Source organism: Microtus oregoni, unplaced genomic scaffold (assembly GCF_018167655.1).
Source record: "Microtus oregoni isolate MIOR12 unplaced genomic scaffold, Mior012 000042F_ref0000377, whole genome shotgun sequence".
NCBI classification, from domain to species: Eukaryota; Metazoa; Chordata; class Mammalia; order Rodentia; family Cricetidae; genus Microtus; species Microtus oregoni.
The window spans coordinates 13,654,300-13,667,473 of NW_024543209.1; positions in this window are offsets into that span (position 1 = coordinate 13,654,300).

Genomic DNA, 13,174 nt, shown 5'->3' on the forward strand with positions numbered 1-13,174 from the left:
CTCTTCACTTCCTGCTCCACTGGTGATTAGACTCCCTTCCTGGTTGCGCAGAGGGCTGACGGTGATCTGTAAGTTTTTTCCCCTTTAAATAAATACCACCCTATTAATCATAATTCCAAACTGGTGTGGCATTGTTTATGACTTATGCCTTCAATTGGTACCCAACATTTGGTTTTAGAACCTCTCCTTTCCCCGCTCGGCTGCTGGCCACGAGTTTGGCTTGGCGGGAGCCCTCCCTTCCTCAGCCGCCGCCTGTGCCTTGCAGCGGCAGCCTTGGCCTCCCCACGTGGATTTAAACTCCACAGACCCGCGTAGTCTCTGCCCGCGTGGTTTGCTCTTTTCTGAGTCATTTTTAAATCTCCCTTGCAAGCACAGCTCTTAAGTGGTGCGAACCAGAGCACGCGGTTGCTGAAAGCTGCAACCCCTCAGGGTGACTCTGTCACATGGAGGCATAAGCGGCTTCCAGGTTGCTCTTCTCTACCCCTGGATTCTGGGTTTCTGGTTCCGTCTCTGGAATTGATTTAATTACATTTACTTTGTTGAGCAACTTACATTTTCCAGTTTTTAACAAATACTAGGCAGACTCTGAAACAGGACCCTGTTTTCGTCACGACTTGGCAACAGCGCCACCTGCTGGATAATAGGTAATATGGCAGTTTTCGTTTCCAATACGAATTTTACTGTTCTGGTTACCAATACAATGGGTTATATCATGCAAGGTTTATATGACTATGGGGATAACTTAATTTACTGGTTACTAGGGTTCAGTATTCTTTTGCATATTCTATCATTTAGGAAGATCATGGCACTCCTAAGAACCATACAATCTTTACTAGAAACTCATGCAGGTCAGGAGATTCAGGATTCAAAAGAGACAATAATAAAGAAAATAATAAAAAGACTTGAAATGATTGAAGAAATGATTGGAGCTGGTGAACAGAGTAATAAGGCACAAGGACAGGATACAATGCCAGCACCAGCTATTAGAACTGGCTTACCCAAGGTTTTAGCGGCATACCCTATACTTAATTCTGACAAAGTGTCAACTTCTAAAGGCTCAAAGGGAGTCAGAGAAGCTAGATGGACGCCAATAGCAATGAATGATCTAAAAGAAATTAAGCAAGCTATTGTTAATTTTGGCTTGCACTCTGCATACGTAAAGGAAATGATAAGGACTTGGGCTTCCAATGCTAGAGCTACCCCCCATGATTTCCATCAGTTAGTGTCTGCAGTTTTAGATAATGGACCTTCCTTGATGTTTGGAATTTATTTCAGAGAAGAATCCAAACATATGGAACAGCAAGGAAGAGCAAAAGGTATTGAGGTTTCCCAAGATCAAATTCTTGGTGCAGGAGAATATGCTGATCCACAGGTCCAAGCTCTTTATAACGACGAAGTACTGTGTCTATGTCACCAAGCAGCTTTAAATGCTTGGAATAGGATACAAGATCCAGCAAAAAGGGTTGAATCATATGCCAGAATTAGGCAGGGACCGAGAGAACCCTTTATTGACTTTTTGCAAAGATTAATTAAGGCTCTGGACATAGGGGTAACAGACCCAGAAGCTAGACGAATACTTCTTGAATCTCTAGCTTTTGAGAATGCAAACATAGAATGCAAAAAGGTAATTGGGCCTTTAAAGTCTAGATCAGCACCTATGGATGAATGGATTCAGCATACGATGAATGTTGAGACGTTTAGCTATAATGATGGAATCTTTGGTAGGAGAAGCAATTTCCACAGCAATGAGGAGACATCAAACTGCCAGGTGTTTTAATTGTGGTAAATTAGGACATCTGAAAAGGGATTGCAGGCACAGAATTTCTAGGAATAATATCTCCTCTGGGAATGACAAAAATAGGAGACCTAGGCCTTCAGGTATATGTAGGAGATGCGGCAAAGGCTGACATTGGTCCAACGAATGCAGGTCAACAACAGACAAACAAGGCAACCCGATACCGTCAGGGGCCTCTCGCAGGCCCCCAAGCCAACAGTGGCCCAGTCATTCCCAGTCACAGTGGAGAACATGCCTCACCAAGAAAATTAAAAGCTCCAATTTCTGCTGTAAAAAGTAATACTGGTCTAAATGATGAAATACGTGTGGAGGATGAGTCAAAAAACCCAGTAGGACAGAGTAAACGTATATTTTGGCAGACTTCTATTAATGATCAAAGACCAAAGCTAAGAGTCTGTATAAATGGCACTTTTTTTGAAGGCTTATTAGACACAGGTGCGGATGTAAGTATCATTACCCCAGAATCTTGGCATCCGAATTGGCCTCTTCAAGAGGTAGATGTTCAGTTCCTGGGAATTGGAACCCTATCTCGTGTAAAACAAAGCACAAGATGGGTTGAATGCATAGGGCCCGGAGGGCAAATAGGAAGACTAAGGCCATATATAGCCAATATTGCCATAAATTTATGGGGCCATGACCTGCTACAGCAATGGAATACCCAGATTAACATTCCTGTAGTTCCAGGAACTCATAATTCTTGGCAGGATATGATGAGGTATTATGGAAAAAGGTCACCAGCCGTTCAGGCTGTACAAGAACATACAGCAAATACCAAACCTTTAGAGGTACCAACAGCCCTACCTTTAAAATGGCTGAGAAGCCAATATGGACCAAACAGTGGCCTCTAGCTGAAGATAAACTACAGGCATTGGAACAGCTGGTGCAAGAGCAACTAGATGCTCACCACATTGAAGAATCAACCAGCCCTTGGAATTCTCCTGTGTTTGTTGTAAAAAAGAAATCTGGCAAATGGAGAATGGTGACAGATCTAAGAGCTGTCAACAAAGTAATTCAACCTATGGGCCCACTACAATCTGGAATTCCTTTGCCTTCTCTGTTACCAAAAGGATGGCCTCTTATAGTTATTGATTTGAAAGATTGTTTTTTCACTATACCATTACAAGAAAAGGATAGAGAAAAATTTGCCTTCACAGTGCCTACTTATAATAATTCTCAGCCTAATAGGAGATATCAATGGACTATCCTCCCACAGGGTATGCTCAATAGTCCTACATTGTGCCAATATTTTGTAAGTAAGCCATTGGAAATAATTCGTAAACAATTCCCCAAGTCCATAATTTATCATTACATGGATGACATCTTGTTATCTGATTCAAATAAAGATACTTTAGAAAGGATGTTTGAAGAAGTAAAGAAAGTCTTGCCTAGGTGGGGATTACAAATTGCCACTGAAAAGATTCAAAGAGGAAATCCTATTAATTACCTAGGTTACAGAATAGGGTTAGAGAAAATTAAAACGCAAAAGGCACAAATTAGGAGAGACCGGTTAAAGACTCTTAATGACTTCCAAAGATTGTTAGGAGACATTTCCAGTCTACGACCAGCTGTTGGGATAACACCTGATCTAATAGTTCATTTAAACAAAACCTTAGATGGTGATAAAGATTTGAATAGTCCAAGAAAACTGACAGCTGAAGCAGAAAAGGAACTGACAATGATTGAGGAAAAATTACAGGAGGCACATGTGGATAGGGTGAACCCAAATCTTAGCTGCATCCTAGTCATATTGCCTTCCAGAATTTCTCCTACAGGGATTCTAATGCAGAGGGAAGATATTATTTTAGAGTGGATATTTATACCTAATAAACCAAGTAAAAAATTAAAAACTTATGTGGAAAAAGTCTCTGAATTAATTATAAAAGGTAAGCTGAGACTTCGTCAACTAGCAGGTATAGACCCAGCAGAAATTACAGTGCCTTTTACTACTGAAGAAATAAAAAAGTTATGAGAAGACAATGAACCGTGGCAAAGAGCTTGTGCTAATTTTTTGGGAGAAATTAATAGCAACTATCCCAAAAGTGGTAGACTTAACCTCATAAAAAGAACTTCTTGGATTCTTCCTAGAATTGTACGTGATGCTCCAATTACTGGAGCCCATACGTTCTATACTGATGCAAATAAATCAGGGAAAGCAGGTTACAAGTCAGATGAATTGAGTAAGGTGGAACAAAGCCCTTATAATTCTGTCCAGAAGGCAGAATTATATGCCATTCTTATGGTACCAAGGGATTTTAAAGAACCTCTTAATATAGTTACAGATTCACAATATGCAGAAATAGATATCTTGCATATTGAAACCGCTGAATTTATACCAGATGACACAGAGTTGACTTCATTGTTTATCCAGGTACAGGACATAATCAGGAACAGGCTTTGTCCGATATACATAACACACATCCGGTCCCATACAGGTCTGCCTGGTCCTCTAGCCCAAGGCAACGCAGAGATTGATCGATTATTGATTGGAAGTGTGTTGCAGGCCTCAGAATTTCATAAGAAGCATCATGTCAATAGTAAAGGCCTAAAGAAAGAATTTTTCATTACTTGGCAACAAGCTAAGGACATTATAAAGAGATGTCCTACTTGTTCTTTCTATAATCAAACACCGTTGCCTGCAGGGAGTAACCCAAAGGGCACTAAGAGAAATGAAATCTGGCAGATGGATGTGTTCCACTTAATGGAATTTGGTAAATTAAAATATGTACACCACACCATAGACACGTATTCAGGTTTTCAATTAGCTGTTGCCCTGAGCTCAGAAAAGGCTGATTCAGTAATCACACATTTATTGGAAGTTATGGCCATCATGGGTATACCTGCACAAATAAAGACAGATAATGGTCCAGCATATGTATCTAAGAAAATGAAATGCTATTTTCATTATTATAATATAAAACACATTACAGGTATACCAAACAATCCTACAGGTCAGGAAGTTATAGAAAGATCAAATCGTACTATAAAGGATATGCTGAACAAACAGAAAGGGACCGAAAATATCCCCAGAAATAGATTACATAATGCTTTATTAACCTTGAATTTTCTTAACGCTAATGAGAAAGGAACGACAGCAGCAGAAAGACATTGGATAATGGAAAAGTCTGCTGAACTAAATCAACCGATTTATTTCAAAGATGTGCTGACCTCTCAGTGGAAGCCAGGAGATGTGCTACGTTGGGGAAGGGGTTTTGCTCTTGTTTCCACAGGAGAAGAAAAATTATGGATACCATCAAAATTAATAAAGTTTCGATTTGAAGAGGAGAAACCTCTTGGAAAGGAGAAATGACAACTCATCCACAATGATGATATTCATACAGGTGGTAAGAAAAACATATAGAATGGGGGCAGGGTTCTGTTCTTATCTCCACAGGAAAACACTCATCTTTGAGAAATTAAAGGGACCCTGGATGTTTGGATACTGACAGATGGAAAAATACCTGCCCAATAGGAAATATCAAGAAAACTGAATGGGTTGTGTAAGTAATATTAAACCATATTTCTAAATTTATATAGCTGGTTTTGAAGTTGGACTCTGGCTCAGTCCCTCTCCAATTCCAAGCCTGTTAGTAAGAGAAAAACCCAGAGTTTCTGGAGTTTCTGTCTCATATCAAGAGCCATAATATGGGACAGAAAGAAATATGAGTTTAGAAAACATCTTTGCTTTTCTTCATATCTATCATACTTTTCATTGAATATATCTATCATGCCTTTCAGTGAATATATATATATATATATATTTCCATATATGTCTATATGATTAATGTTTAAGTTTTTCACAATGAACAATGAGTTTTTCCTGAAGTGACATTTGAAGGTTCCAGGAAGAAGATGGGGCCCCATAACAACAACTCCACCTGGTTGATATGACGTCATGATACTGATAGCGCTAATATAAGACCTGCTTTGAGTACCAGCTGCACAAGACAGTTCCAACTTGGTTAGCTGAAATGGTGCACATCTTATACAACATTTTGGCCAGACCTGCACAAAATATTCAGAGACTATTGGCAATTTTAAAAGACATTGATCTTGAAATTTAACCATCATTTTACTTTCACAGGATCCCCCAGAAAGAACGTCGCCCCCATGACAGCTGGAAGTAATTCTAGAGGACGATGTCCCCTCTCCCAGTAAAGTTTGCCCTTGGGTTTAGGGACATCATTTAGGTGTTGATTATAATTAGTATACGACTGAGGGTTGGGGGAGGAATTTTATAAGCTCAGGGATCATTTTGAAAAAAAAAAGGAGGGATGATGGGATAATAGATTTGTAGTTGTGAGTTACTGTTTTTAGACAAATATATTGGTATAGATTCTTGTATATTGATACAAAGTTAAATTATATCGACTATTGTATGCGTGCATGTTTCTACCTCTGTTTAAAATATTTTTTTATGTATTGACATATATTGTATTGATACATATATTGTATATATTTACCATATTGCAGTGTACATTTCTACTTCTGATTAAGATACTTATATAATGTTTGTGTATTGATATATATTTACCTACTGCAATGTATATTTGTACATTGTTTATATTTGGAGGTCATTGTCCTCATTTGTTTCACAGTCGTTTATTTTCTTAGTCTTTAAGTTAGATAGATATTGAGAATTATATAGATTAATAGTCATCTAAGTTTGTCATTTATAATTAGACTAATCAGGTTCTTTAGATATATAGAGATTATACTCAGTATAGATAGATAATCTTCAACTTCTTCAAAGAGCTGTAGAAAATGGCCTTTAATCTAACTCAGAGTTTTGTGGTAGTGAGACACAATTGCTTCTGGCAACACAGCTCTATTCCCGAGAGAATGTTGAGCACCAAAGACACTCCACCTGGAGCCTTTCTTTTTGGCAGAACTGGCCTTTGGGCAAAGAAATGCCCATACCTCAACCACTGACAGAGATACAGAGCATGCATCAATGGATAAAACAGGACTGTCATATCCTGCCAAGACAGAGTAAGATAGTTTTGAAAAGTTGCTTGCCTTTGAAAATGGTATGTCAGTTATGTTAGGCCTTAGCCAAAGTTGGTTGCTTCAACGCTGCTTACGTGACTTTGGATGATTGCCCAGGTAACTAGTTGTCTCTGTGATTTGTTACATGTTTTGGAAGTTGTTTTACTGAACTTCCTAATTACCCAGGTAACATTATTTCCCTTCTCAGATCTTCGATGGGGTTGAAGACTATATAGATGTAGTTACTTTTCTCTCATGACTTGGCCAAGTTATTTATTATACAATACCTAAGCTAGTCAGAATGGGATATTTGTACTTATTGTATATAATTTCATAGTAGGTTTAGAACTCTCTTATTTAAACAAAAGGGGGAGGTGTTGCGGAAGATCCTCCCTCCTCCAGCCTATAGCCACTGAGATACCAGCCCATTGGGGCGTGGTCTCTCTCCCTTTAAAAAAGCGGCCACTTCCCTCTCCTCTCTCTCTTCACTTCCTGCTCAGCTGGCGACTAGACTCCTTCCTGGTTGCGCAGAGGGCTGACGGTGATCTGTAAGTTTTTTCCCCTTTAAATAAATACCACCCTATTAAACATAATTCCAAACTGGTGTGACATTGTTTATGACTTACGCCTTCAATGTACAATGCATAAATATAAATTTGACCAGTTAGTCATATGAAAACAATAATTAGGTACCCGATTTGGTGACCCAGGTCTTTGATCCCAGTACTGAGGAGGCATAATGTTTCACTATGTAGCCCTGGCAAAGTGAATTCCAGGCTGCCAGGGCTACATAGTGAAACATTATTTCCAAACAAACAAGCAATATACATACAAATATATATCTGCATTTAAAAAAGAAAAGTAGGGCAGAAAATACTTTTTAACCATATCTGTATTAGCTATTTTCCAGCTCCTTTACTATGGTGCCAATAAAACAGAAGAGAAAATGAAACTTAAGGTACATTTATACCAAAAACATCTACAGACTGCCTTGAGCCAGAATTCACTATCTATTACATGGGCATCTGATTCAGCAAGGGAGGGGTGTTGCGGACACATGATGTCATCTGGATTTTAAGATTTGACTCTGCTTTTACATAAAGAAAAATTACTAACAAATGAGAAGCTTAGACCCTGGTAAATATAGGAGAGATAACAAAATGAAGTTTCCTTTCCATTTAGAGGTTAAACTTGAGAAAAACTAATATGGATGATCTTGTAACTCTGATCTTTCCAGCCTCTTCTTTCCTAGTGCTGGGATTGTAGGCCTGTACCACCATACAGCTTAGGGAGCTCTGGGGGTAGAATTCCGAGACTCTGCATATGCTAGGTTACTGTTTGACCAACTCAACAGCATCTCCAGCTTGGAGGGTTTTTTTTTTTTTTTTGTTCATTAATATTGAATGCCGGTCATTCTGAGGAACCTAGACAGCATTTCTGGAATGCAGACTGGGACCCATGTTCATCACCATGATTATGCAGAGGTGCTTTTCAAAGCCTGTGAGAACAGAGAGCTATGGAAATGGACAGAATGCCCAGAGGCAGGAGAATAGAGTAGGGTTTGGTAAGATCACCTTTCCTCCACTTGGAAACTAACTTCTGAGCAAACCGGCAGCATCTTCTCCTGTGGTAGGTTCTCTTTTCCATCAAAAGGTGAGGGCATTCATGGGTGTCCTGCTCCCTCACTTCCTGTCAGAGCCCATGGATGTGGATCTGTTTCACCTTGACCAAAGGTCAGAGAGTTCAGGCCTATTATTGCTTCTTCAAGGTTATGACAGGAGGTTTGACCCAGGCAGTAGCTGCCTCTAGGATGCTTAGCCTAAGGTGTGGCCACTGAATGTCCTGCCGAAACAACAGGATACTTAACTCAAGAAACAGCCACTCAATGTTTCAAGTATTGAAGAGGTAATTACTTTGCTTGTCCGTTGTTTGTATCATGGTAAATAAGTCTTGCCTCTCCCCCCCCCCCGCCCGCTTTGTGATTGGGGTATATAAAACATATGGAAAATAAACACGGGTGAATTCAGTATTCACTGGGTTGCCCTCCTGACTCTATTCTGTGTTTCTGTCCTTTTCTTTTGTATCTCTGTTAGTTCTGCCTAACATTTCTAATCCATACGCCCCTATCCTGGAACGTAGGAGCCCAACAACTTCCTTTGTTTCAACCTTGTACAACCAACTTTTTGTAGTTTGAATGGTCTAATGAGTGTGTCCATTGTGTGGTTTGTTAGTAGCTGTACCAGCATCAGAGCCTTGGAGAATAATAGAGGCTCATATGGCTGAAGTTTCAGAGTAAGGACATTTGCAGCAGCCTTGAAGGGCTCTGCCTTTATCTGTACACCCTGACTGTAGACACATTTGTATGCATTCTTGCAAGCTTTCTAGACTGCTGCTCTATATGCTACTAGGCACAGCAAAAATCTCTTGATTTTGCTCTCAGGGTGTCTGGGGTCGCCACTAGAGTCGTCTGTCTACCTCCTCTTGCTTACTGTGGAGTACCTGTTTTCTCTGAATTAAAATACCTTCCTTTGGGAAGGTTCATAAGGATTAAAAATTATAAATAAAAGTTAAATATTAAAATTGTTAATTGTTCTTCTTTTCATTATCCAATGTTCTTTATTTTGATTTAATAATTTACAGTTTGTTGGTTGTTTTGAGCAAAGCAGAAGACAGTCTTAAAACATGGAAATGGCTGTGATCCCATCTTCTCTTTAGCCCCAGTCCTTTTAGGGAAATGTTTTCTAGTAACTGGAAATGGGATCAGTTACAGTGCATAGTGTGATGTGTTCTAGGAAAAGAAAAGCAAAAGCTTTCTATACACCCCAGCTCCCTGTGGCTTTCTCTGTGCTCCATGCTCTTCACGTTGACCATTCTTCCCTAAGGCTGGGTGACGTTTTCAGGACTTTGGCCTTTCAATGGTTTGGAAATTTTGCTGAATTTGTGCGGTAACCTATGTTCTCATCATTGTGTGTGTGCGTGCTTTAGGAGAATTCAGTCGCGGTTATAATAATGATCCTTTGTGTTTTCAATTTGTCGTTATTTAAAAAACAATTTCTAAAATTGTGATAAAAGAAAACAATAGATTTTTCTTTAAAGTTATTTTAAAATAATTATAGGATAAAAATGTAGGAGCCAGCGAGAGAACTAACAGAGTTTGGTCTCTGACCACGGTAGAACTCCAGCCCTTAGGAAACTGAAGCAGGTGACTCATAAGTTTGAGGCTAGTCTAAGCTTCAGGGTGATACCTGCCTCAAACCAACAGGAAAGTGTTGTTTAGGCAAGCTCTTGCCCAAAGTGACTAAAATCAAGAGGCTTCCTGACACTAACTGGATGTGTTCTAGTCTTGGTCTCTACTTTTATTCTTTTTTATGACTTTTGTTTCAGACAGAGACCTATTTTTTTTTCTAAGGTTGGGGTGTTAGAACCAAGAGGAAAATTATAACTGGCCCGCCTGCCGAAGTTCATAAATAAAGTTTAGATTATTCTAAAGAGACCTTTGTGTTTCACTTCGGCTAACAACTATTTAAACATCGTTCCCCAAAGAACTTCCGTTTTTGCAGGAACATCCTGCTGGTGGAAGCAAAAATCCCAGAGCCTTCCAGAGGACAATTCAGCTCCAAAGTGAGAGCATTTTCAGCCTTTGGAACCAGTCAATCCTGAGAGAGATTTTTCAGAGTCCCAATCACGTCTCTGATAATTAAGTCTCGTTAAAGGAGCTCAAGTGGGAGGTATGATGGCATGGGAGGAAGTTTTCTCAACAGAGGCCATACGGGTTCTAGGCAGGGCAGACAAAGGTTCTCACTAGGGATAGGAAAATGTTTCCATTAATCACTTGTCACGGAGATGGCAGAGTCACCTGACATGTGCCATAGGGAGGATTTAGAATTTACCATAGAGATGAAGACAGAATTACATATTTGGTGTCGTGCTCTTTAGTGGCAATGATGATTATGGTAACCATCTAAATAAAAACAGGAAAAAGGAATTTACATAGACATTCTTGTAGAAGAAGCACATGAACTTATGACTGACATCAGGGAAATAAAACTCAACACCATGAGTAACCACTTCACACCCATTGGCTAAAATAAGAAGCGACAAACCACACAGTGAGAAACTAAAACTCATACCTTGGTGGTGGGAGTGTGAAATTGCGTAGAAGCTTTTAAACTCATTAGGTAGTTCTTCAAAATGTTAAATGTAGAATTGCCATATGACCCAGAAATTCCATTCCTTGGGCTATATTCGGGGTTATTCCAAGAAATCGTATGTCTATCCATAAATGTTCATTGTAAACTTAAGAGTAGATAAAAGGTAAAAACAATCTAATGCTGGCCAATGGAATAAAATTTATTATAGACAATATTGTTAATAATATCTTTAGCGAGGAAAAGAAATGAATGGCTGACAAGTGATGCATTGACATAGCACAGAAAACCCAAGAAAGTTAGGGAGACTCAGGAAAGAAAAGAAGTCCTTCACCCCAAGTCTGATTGAAGGTCTTATCAGCACAGATAACACTTCCTGTGAAGGTTGGCAGGATACACACAGTACTCCTTCTATACAGAGATAGTTCAAATGAGAATGTTAAAACAGCCATCATGTTTTAATCTAAGCATGCATGGTCTTCCTCCTCTTCTAGGTATAAACCTGCAGTATCCTAGGAATCTTTCAAGAAACCTTATTTGTCTAACAGCTTTGTAATCCATGCTTTTATCGTCCCATAATACGGTTCTCTTGTAAGGCATCCCTAAAGTCAGGCTCAGGTATGAAAACAAGGTAGGTAGATCTTTAGTGTGGGGGTAGAGGGAATTTGCTATAGTCTTGCGGGTTACAAGCCCCAAAGAGAAACAATATGGTAGATTTTGCCTTCAAATGATTCTCCAGGTGGGAGAAGAATGAGAACCATGTGCCACCAAGCAGAAAGCACAGTGAAAATGATGTCAATGATTTGCTTAAGAAAGACGAAGTAGATGGCAAAGATCTGTGGGGTCTGTGCTCATAAGAGTGAGCATTGTGTTATGGGCAAGCAAGCCCATCTTCTGACAGACTACACATGGAAAATGAAAGAAAATAAAAAGGCCAGAGCGTTCCAGCCAGGAAGAAAAAACAACATGGCTTCTTGTTAGAAGATGTAGAGAAAGATGGCAGGGAAGACTCTGGAGGGAGTAGGGGTGAGGAAGAAGAACAGAGCAGGAAGAAGACACTGTGTCAGGGGATACAAGGACAAAGAGGGACAATAGCTATGAGCCAGCTGCATCAGTGATATAGGACCAAAGTGAAAAGTGTCCCCAGGAACACAAGACAGGATGTGATCAGAAGTTGTGTCAGAGCAGAGGAACTAGAGAAACCCTAGGGACAAGGAAGGTTGAAAGCCCCTTTGGTTGGAGAACACAGGGTGACTGAGGAAGCAGATGCTGCACTGCACGTAAATGACCTAACCCTTCCCTCAAGCTAGATGAGAAAGAAAGCCTCAAGTTGACATACCTTCAGCTGCTGTCACTTCCTGCTGGGTCAGGGGTTAGAAGACAAGAGGTGCGAGCAGCCTCTGTGGAAACATGGAGCCAAGCCACAGAAAATGAGTGTCCTGGAGAAGCCAATGGCACCAGGAACCTTCTGAGAAGAAGAGATTGGTGGAAAGCTGGTCATCCATAAGCCAGGAAGGAGAGCATGTGGAGAGGAAGGCTTTCTAGGCCGAGTGTGCCACAGGGAGTGGGGAATTGAGTGAGCTCTTGGGCTCAGCAAATAAAACCTTGAATCTTAAGGAGAACTAGATTGTGCTCCTGTAGATGGTGTGAGCTAATCATGTTTGTGTCTGTCAAGTCTTTAGTGGTCCTGTTTCCCAGCAAGGCATCTTCCTATGGTGAAGTTCTCCTTATGTGTCTTGGTCTCAGCTTCATTCATTGTAGTACTAATATCTTCTCCTTAAATAAATAAATAAATAAATAATTGAACCTCTATTAAATAAAAATGGAAAAGTGGGGGGGGGGTCCTAGCAGTTTTGTAAGATCTAACTTTTGAGAGCCACCAAAGCCACGTGCTCTCCCTTGAGACACTTGCATGCTTAGGTGTGTCTCATCTTACTAGGCCTCCTTTTGCGTGTTACTTATGTTTAAATATATAGGTGGTTGCTTCTTAATAAATCCAGCTCTACTTCATACTAGCTCGTCCTGAAGTCCCTTTTTGCGGCAGAGTCAAAAATTGTAGGTTCACCTGAGTTGAGGTCTCTGAAAAGAACTCAGTCCCTGCAGGAGGCCTTGTGTAGCACGAATGTGGCCTGTGCCCCAGTCCTGGATGCCTTGAACCCTTATGCTAAGCCTTGGAAAAATCAGGCTCATAAGAGGACCTCACAGAACCTCACATTTCATTCACAAGAAATGCTTGTGCCTGGGA